At 28.1% G+C, this 8,623-nt stretch overlaps 1 pseudogene; it reads right to left on the bottom strand.

Moving 5' to 3' along the window:
• Positions 1-2,842: 2,842 nt before the first annotated feature.
• Positions 2,843-7,393, bottom strand: LOC110625921 (annotated as a pseudogene).
• Positions 7,394-8,623: the final 1,230 nt, after the last annotated feature.

The following is an 8,623-nucleotide window of genomic DNA, read 5'->3' as shown; positions in this document are numbered from 1 at the left end:
AATAATATTTGTGTTGCACTACGGTTCAGCCGTTTGTATCCAGATGAGAACAAATACTCATAATGCTAGACTAAAATATCTAGCGTATAAAAGTGCTATGGAAGTAGTAAAATTGGCTTGAACGTGAGCTGCTGGAACGATGCCATATAACAAAGACCATTTCCACTATAAAGATAGTATGGTTAACTAGATCAGTCACACGATTAACATGAAGGGGATGGAAAGTTGGACAAAAAAACTCAAAACCCATAATACCAGCACCCATGGATCAAACCAGAGAAGAGTTTGCTGACTATCTTCAATATTCATATGTATCCCATATTATAATCATTTTCTACTTATTAATAATCTTTGCCAAATTCAAAAACATTGCCATTTGCATTCTGCCTCCAGAAGGATGAACTAGAAAAATACAAATCTTTAAGATCCCAAGTCCACGTACTGATAAGTAAATGATAAGTCAGTGATATTATTTCGTTAAATAAACAAAATTAAATTTCTCTAAATTTTTGAAACTTACCTCCACAAAATTTGGAAATATAATATTTCTACCAACTAACTCACAAGATCTTCCTATGTACTTAGTTCTATAAATAGGGCAGCTTTTTTCCCTCCTTTGATATTTGATCTATTATCTAATTCTTTCAGATGTGGAGAGCAGTGGTAACAGAGCTGGTAGCAACCACTTGTCTTTTATTCATGCTTACCACTACCATTGCATGCATGCTTAGAATCACACGGCCTGAACCTAAATTTCTAATCCCAATTGTTGTATTCGTTATTGCATTTCTTTTATTTGAGGTTACATTTCCTTTATCTGGAGAAATATGAGTCCAGTTTTCACATTTATATTTGCCCTAAGAGGTCTCACAACTCTTATTCGAGCTCTCTTCTATGTCTTGGCACAATATGTAGGCTCAATATTAGGGAGAATTAGATCGGTTCGGTTCAAATCGAATCGAATTAAATAAATTAAAAATTAAAATTTTTGTATTTATGAAAGCCGAATAGAAAAGCATAAATCAAATTGAATCGGATCGATTTGATTCGATTCGATTTACTCAATTGTACTTTTTAATAGGTTTCTTATTTTTGTACACCTTATTTTTAGTATTCTAAAATTTAATTAAAATATTTCAACTTTAATTATGATCTAATCCTTCTATATTATCAAAAATAATATATTATTATCACTAATCGATTCGATTTGATTTTTTTAATTTTTTTAATTAAAATTGAACCGAATCAAAATAATTGAAATTTTTAAAATTAAAAACTGAATCGAATTGAAATATGTAAAAAATTTAAATTAATTCAATTCGATCGATTTTTTCAATTTAAATTAAATAATACTCGACCCTACTCAATATTAGCTTACCTTATAATCAAAAGCATAATGAACGACACTACAGTAGAAAAGTATCCTTTGGAAGGTTGCGTGGTGAGCGGAAATGGGGAAGGAATAAGCGCAGGAATTGCCCTCATAATATAGTTTTCATGCACCTTCCTAGTGCCTATATAACCATCATATTTGACGAGAAAATGTGCCAAGGATTTGGGCTTGACCATGGTGTGTGTTATAGTGGCAGGGGCTTAATTATGCACTAGCAGTTTTTGTATACATTACAGTAACTGGGAAGGCTGGCTATAGAGGCGTGGGTCTGAACCCTGAAAGGTGCTTAGGCCTAATCCTGGCTAAAGGCTAGTCTCGGTTCGGAATCGACGGTTCAATTCAATTTACAGATTGAACTGAAATCAGTTCAATTTATGAGGGTTCGATAATGATTTTGGTTTTTTGAAGTTTGATCTAGTTTTACAGTTTCAATTTTAATTTTAATTAAGTACAAATTATAAATGTGAATCCAATTTTGATTTTAAAAAATTTAAAAATAAAAAAATTTAAATAAAATGTAAAGAAATAGATATAAATTTTAAATATTACTAAATATAATTAATTTGATAATTTAACTTATATATTAATTTGAAGTGCACAATCTTATAAATAAATTAATTTAAAAATAAAAATTCGAATCGAAATTAAATTGCTCTATAATTTATTTTAAAAATAAAAAATTGAATTGAAATCAAACTATTCGGTTCAAACCAATCAGTTTCAGTTGGAAACCATAACTGATCTCTCTAATCTAAAATTTCAATATGATTTATTCGGTTTCGAATTTCATCAGTCTGGTTCACGATTCAAACTGAACCAGTGTCGGGTCTACTTAAGCCCAACAATGTTGCTAAGAAGGTCATTTTGGGATTGTCATTTGGTTTTTCTGGGTGGTGCCTTTTCTTGCCTGCATTGTTTATTATGGTTTTAATTTGATGTTGCCAAAACAGGGTTTTGTAAGGGCACAAAAAATCATCACCTCCTTAACAAATTACAATTGGTTCAGGGCTCTTCTTCATTTGATGTTGCCAAAACAGGGTTTTGACTCTTCTTCGCAAGTCGACGAGAACGTTTAGCTAGTGAATGCCTGTTTCTGCCAAAATAATGCAACTCTCTGAAGCTAGCATATGATTCATGAATTTCACTAAGAATTTACTTAGTGAATTTGAAATTCAAATTATCATTTTATTGATTTCAAAATTATGCTTAATAAATTAGAAAAGTTTAATTAATTGAAGACCTTGTTGAGGTCAAGACAAATTATTAAAGACTTGACCATATTTTCGAATGTTATCTTGCTTGAACTTGACCAGACAAAAAAGAAACTGCAGCAAAAGATTAATCATCATTGATAATGCTCGACTCATCTTATGATTGGGATTCTATATTTGCATAACCAAGTTAATTGCACAGAACATAAATCATATGCCTAGTTACCACCTCATCTCCTAATTAACAAATAATTATTCCTTTTTTATTATTATTACCATTATTTTGACATATTAATAACATCTATGATGAAAAATTTTTACTTGGAGCAGATTCACCATAGATTCAGAACACAGAAGAGTGAATCTCATGTAATTTTTCATAGTGAATCTCACTTGTCTGTGTCATAAATCTATAGTGGACTGGGTGCAGCTAAGTTTTTCCCATCTATAATACATATAATAAGCAAGAAGATGGCTAAGGAAGTGTAGAGGGGGAAGCAAGAGGCTCATGCACAACAGTATTTGAAGAAACTGAGATGGGATTGCCCTCTAACTTCAACATAACACTTCCCAGAATTTCAGTCATCATCTTCTTGAACTCATCTTCTTTAACCAGCTTCCCATCATCCGCATTCATCATCTTAAGCCCTTCATTTACAACCTTGTCTATCTGAAACATTTTATTAATCTCAACTAATTAAGCCATAATAAAAATTTACTCCAAAAAACCTATTAATTGATCTCTTAATTTTAAAAAATATATTAAATATTTCTAAAAATTTAATAAATCTACTAATTAGTCATTCTATTAATTTTAGTCATTAAGTATTTTACTATTTAATTTCTGTGATATGAGAAAATTTATTGGTTGGTATGTCAGTTTTATAAAAATATATACTCATGACAGTCAAAATTAACGGAGAACCTAATTAATAAAATTTTTAAAGTCACGAGTTTTTTAAAATTGAAAGACTAATTGATGAGTTTTTTAATACTGTAGAAACCAAATAGTAACTTTCCCTTTACTTAATTAATTAAATGGTTGTTGTTTTAGTACCTCATCAACAGCACCGATTGGAGGTAGACCAGCTCCTGCAGCCACAGAATCTATTGCGACCCGTAAATGCTCCTTAGACATTTTCCCATTTCGATCTTTTGGTACATTTTCTAAAGCTGTGTTCAAAGTCTGCAAAAAATTTGCACACAATTTAAGAAGCAAGCAGTTCAAATGAGCTAAACTCAGAAAAAAAATAATAATAATTGACCTTGTCTAATTCAAACTTATTGGTGAACAATCTCCTGATGCCACTCCCGTCAAAGGTACTTTCACTGTGAGCAACGATAACTGGCTGTTCTTTGAGATGTTGAGCCACACGTTCTGATACTTTCTTGAATTCCACCAAGAATGTTTCTTGAGAGATGGGCTTATCAAGATCTTCGCCAGGGCAAGATTCCAGGGCTGGTTCCACAATGTTGCTCATTACCTGCACGACCAAAACAAGCTACATTAAGAAAAATCAATCGTCTCCTTTGCAAAATCTTAAGCTTTTCCTAAACGCAAAATCATTACCCAGGAATCTGAAGATGGGGGCATTCCATTTTCAACTGTAAGCTTCTCAAAAGCTTTAACAAATGAATCATGAAGTGATCCATCAGCGTCAGGTGAAGCTATCTGCGAAAATATGGATACCATCTCTGCTTCATAGCTTGGTCCATTGATGAACTCTGATAGGTCTTCACCATCCATACGAAGGATGATTATGGGGTCTCGCTTCAATCCAGCTGCAGCCATGGCTAATAAAATATCTGACGGAACCTCTTTAAACTCAGTCTTGCTCACCTTCTCTTGCTTGCCAGGGGGTGAATTCTTGAAGGACCTATGAGCTTGCACGGCTCAGTTTTTTACATATCTCAAAGCTATAATAATGTCAGGAAATATCTAACTCACAGGAAATGTGAAGAAGACAGATTCATGTCAGAATATCAACTACTGTCTAAATTTGTGATGTCCATGTAAGAAAATAAATTCCTGCTAATTTTAGACATGGCAGCTTAGGTTTGGCAGTGCAGGAGCTAGGACATGAATTGGAATCTGGGTTACGATTGTATATCCTAAATATCAATAGTTTGACCAAATCCCTATCTTCAGAACCTTACTTTAAGACACCCACTTCTAAGTTCTTTAGCTATGTTTGGTTCCTTAGAAAGGAAGAGAAAAATATGAAGAAACTAGTGCCAGGTGGTCCTGTATCTACTTGCTTTTTCAGACATGAATGATGATTCTAGTGCTCCAACATACATTTGTCAATTGTCATTCTGTACCTAACAGGTGTGCTATTTTAGAGAATCAATTTGGGATCAATATATATATAAAACAAGAATCTATACTTTAAATGTAACATCATTCTATTTATGTTCTTAATTAATTATATGAATATTAACATAAATTATTTTTCCATCTTTATCCTATTATCACCTTACATATGTTCCTCAATTTTTAAAGCTCAATATAAATCTTTATATTTTGATTCTGTCACGTATTTAAATTTTTTCATATAATTTTAAGTCATTTTCTTGTTAAGATAATGAAATGTTGGTGATGAAAAAAATATTTCAAATCCCAAAGATGAATTACTTTTTTAATCCTTATGTTATATTAAAAATTAATACATATATGTATTGATATTTAAGAAGTCAATAATTCTATCTATATATTTTGATTAATTTAATATTTAAGTCCCTTAATCCTAAATTAAGGTATTTTGGTTATTTCTTAAATAATTAACAAAAAGGTAAATAGAGAAACTAAATGTTTAATGGAGTTAAAATACTTGTTCTAAATTTTTTGTTTTTTTTTTGAAAGCAACTTGTTCTAAATTATTAACTTTTAGAAAATCGATAATATACATATTAATTTCCGCAAAAACTATAGAATAAAATGTAATCTACTCTAATTAAATAATGATGGAACACATCACTGTTTATGATAAAAATTATCAATCAAGCAAGTAGCTAGATACGCTTTTTCTGAAAGGAAAGTGCATATGGATCCCACAAATATCTTTTTTTTTTTTTTTTTTTTTTTTTTTTTTTTGCAAAGAACATGTTTCTTGAACTATAAATAACTTTGAGAATCAACCTACCATTATTCATAACCAAGCTCATTCTTTAGATAAGGCATTATGTGTAATATTCTCATTAAATCAGGATATATATATATATATATATATATATATATATATATATCCACAATTTAAATAAATAGTGAGATTTATATAAAATTTTATTTACTTAGATTACAGATTTATATGAATTTTCTCTAAATAACAACTATCCATACTTATATATATAGAATTGGTTTATGTTATTATATGCACATAAAAATAATAAATGTAACCCTCCTCTGTAATTGGATGAAATCTAACCACAAATTCATGGGTAAGTATTCTGATTTTTATTTTTTTTATTATTATTATATTTTTAAAATAAAATTTAAAAAAAAAAAAAAAGCCTCACGCCCATACAGTTTTCTTAAACAATACTCCTCTCAAGTAAGAATGTGAAAGAAAGGAAAAGTCTAAGTGAGAAAAGAGAAGAAAAGGGCAAAGTGAAGAAAAGTGAAGTCCCTCACCGTTGCATAATTTTCAAAAGGAGAATTCTTGCATGGATTTTTTTTTCCCCCAAGTTCTTGCATGAATTTTATATATATAAAGTTAAATAAATTATAAGTTTAAAAAATAATATAATTTTACATAATATAGTAAAGATGTAGATAAGAAATGAAGAAATGCAGTTAACTACTATGAAATTGAATTTATTTTGGTAACAAATTACTTACAATTATAAAAATAACTTTTTATTCAAATGATTTGTGTATTGTGGCTTGAAGCTACTTGCTTTGCTCTTTACAACATATGTTTAAATGAAAAAATAAAAAATAAAAAATAACTAATCTATTTTTTAAAATTGAAAAACACGATAATTCATTTGGATATAAAGGGATTAAATTTTTTTTCATGGATTAAATTAATTTAATTCTTGAAAAAAAAAAGAATAATTGAACTGAGAATTACATTTATAGAGTAATTTTGAATCCTCTTTGTCATTATGTAGCTAAGCTTCAAGAATTAATCAAACATAAGAACCAAAACAATGACAAATAACATTTGTGATTTTTATTCGATAAATCATAACTTGTCCTTATCAACCAATCAAAAGGCCAGAAATTAAAAAAAAGAAAAGGACAAGAATTGAAAAGAGACAAACCTCTGAATAGAAATGATCGGAATCAGGCGGAGAAGGCAAGCCAAGGGCAGCGCCGGTATCAGCAACAGCAGGGTGTAGTTCCTCGACAGAAAGCTCACAGTCTCTGTCTCTATCCAGCTCTTGCAGGAACTTATCTCTCACGAAACTGCTAAACAGCTATTCGTTCTCAACCAACTCCTTTATGTCTGAACCGTCAAGAACCTCTCCATTTTCTTCCCTTTTCTTTACCTTTCCTGTGCTTCTGCTGCTCTTCTCCATTAATTCTCTTCCCTTTTTCCTTCAATCTCTTGTTTTTCTTGTGAGTTTTCAGTAGCTCTCGTGACTCACACGAGGTAAAGTTAAAAGGTATTTTTCTTTTTTTAAATAGCTGTGGATGCTTCTCCCTTTGCTTCTTTCTCTCCTTCTTGAATTTAGTTTCTGGCTTCTGCGGCTGCTTTTAATTATGAGAGAGAAGAAAGAAGAACGACTCTTTGTTTTGTTTAAAGGAAGAACACGCAGATTTTTATTTTATTTTATTTTTTCCCAACACATTTTTAAAGTTTAGTAGAATCGTCTAGACTTTTAAAAAATTTATGTTAAAGACTGAATTATATGATTGCAAAGTTTTTTAAAAAAATTATTAGTTAGTATTTATAATTTTTAACTCTAATTAAATTTTTTTATTATTTTAAATATAATTAATTAATCTTTTATGTTAGTATTTCCGTTTGTAAAATGACTAAATACATTATGATAATCAACGTGAAGTATTTTATTTAAAAGGTAATTTAGTATGTTTATCCAATACCTAAAAGAATTCTATTAATATATATAAACAGTTATATTTATAGATAATATGGGACTTTTTAATTTTCTGAATGAATTCATTAATAAATTTTTTAAAATTTAAGACTTTAATAATAATTCTCCGAGTATTCATCATCTCCAATCTCACAAGAACTGACATATGGAATGTTGGTCCCAACAGCCACATAAAAAATTAAAAATTTAGGCTCTAATGGTTGAAAATATTTTTTTATATTTTTTGATATTTAAAGTAATTAAAAATTTTAATAATTAAAAAATTTTAAGTCATTTTAAAAAATATTTTTTTTTTGCGTAAATTATCAAAATTTATATAATACAAGATAAATTTTTTAGTTAGAAAATAGATTCCATGATAAATATTATTTATAGAAAATATTTTGTTATGAAAAATATTTTTTAAATACAATTTAAATAAATATACTCTTAAACTCCATTTATTTCATTAAAAAATATTTTATAAGAAAATATTTTCTAAATTTTTTAGTATTTAGGTATTAAAAATTTAGTTAATAAAAAATATATTTTTATAAAAAAAAATTAAGTCACTTTTCACACTTTAAATTTTTTATTAAAACTTATATATATAAATTTGTAAGTATATTTCCTTCTTCTTATAATTTTTATCAATTTTATTTTTTTTACATATATTAAAAAATAAATTTTTTATTAACTTTTTAATTATATTTATTTTAAAAATATTAAATTTTATTAAATAACCCACAGATGTTTTGAATATTCATTTAGAAAAATAACGATTAATGAAAGATTGTTTTAAAAATAAAATAAAATTAAATAGGATTATAATAGTTAATAATATAAAAAAAGTGATAATAATTTTGAGAGGATTAAAAAAAATAATAAAAATTATGAAATGAAAAAATATTTTATTTTTTAAATTAAAATTAAATAGTAAAAAATAAATTAATTTATTAAAAAATATTTTTTA

The sequence above is a fragment of the Manihot esculenta genome, chromosome 11 (genome assembly GCF_001659605.2).
Source record: "Manihot esculenta cultivar AM560-2 chromosome 11, M.esculenta_v8, whole genome shotgun sequence".
Classification (NCBI taxonomy): Eukaryota; Viridiplantae; Streptophyta; class Magnoliopsida; order Malpighiales; family Euphorbiaceae; genus Manihot; species Manihot esculenta.
The sequence above is the reverse complement of the archived record's forward strand: the minus strand, read 5'-3'. Positions and strand labels throughout refer to the sequence as shown.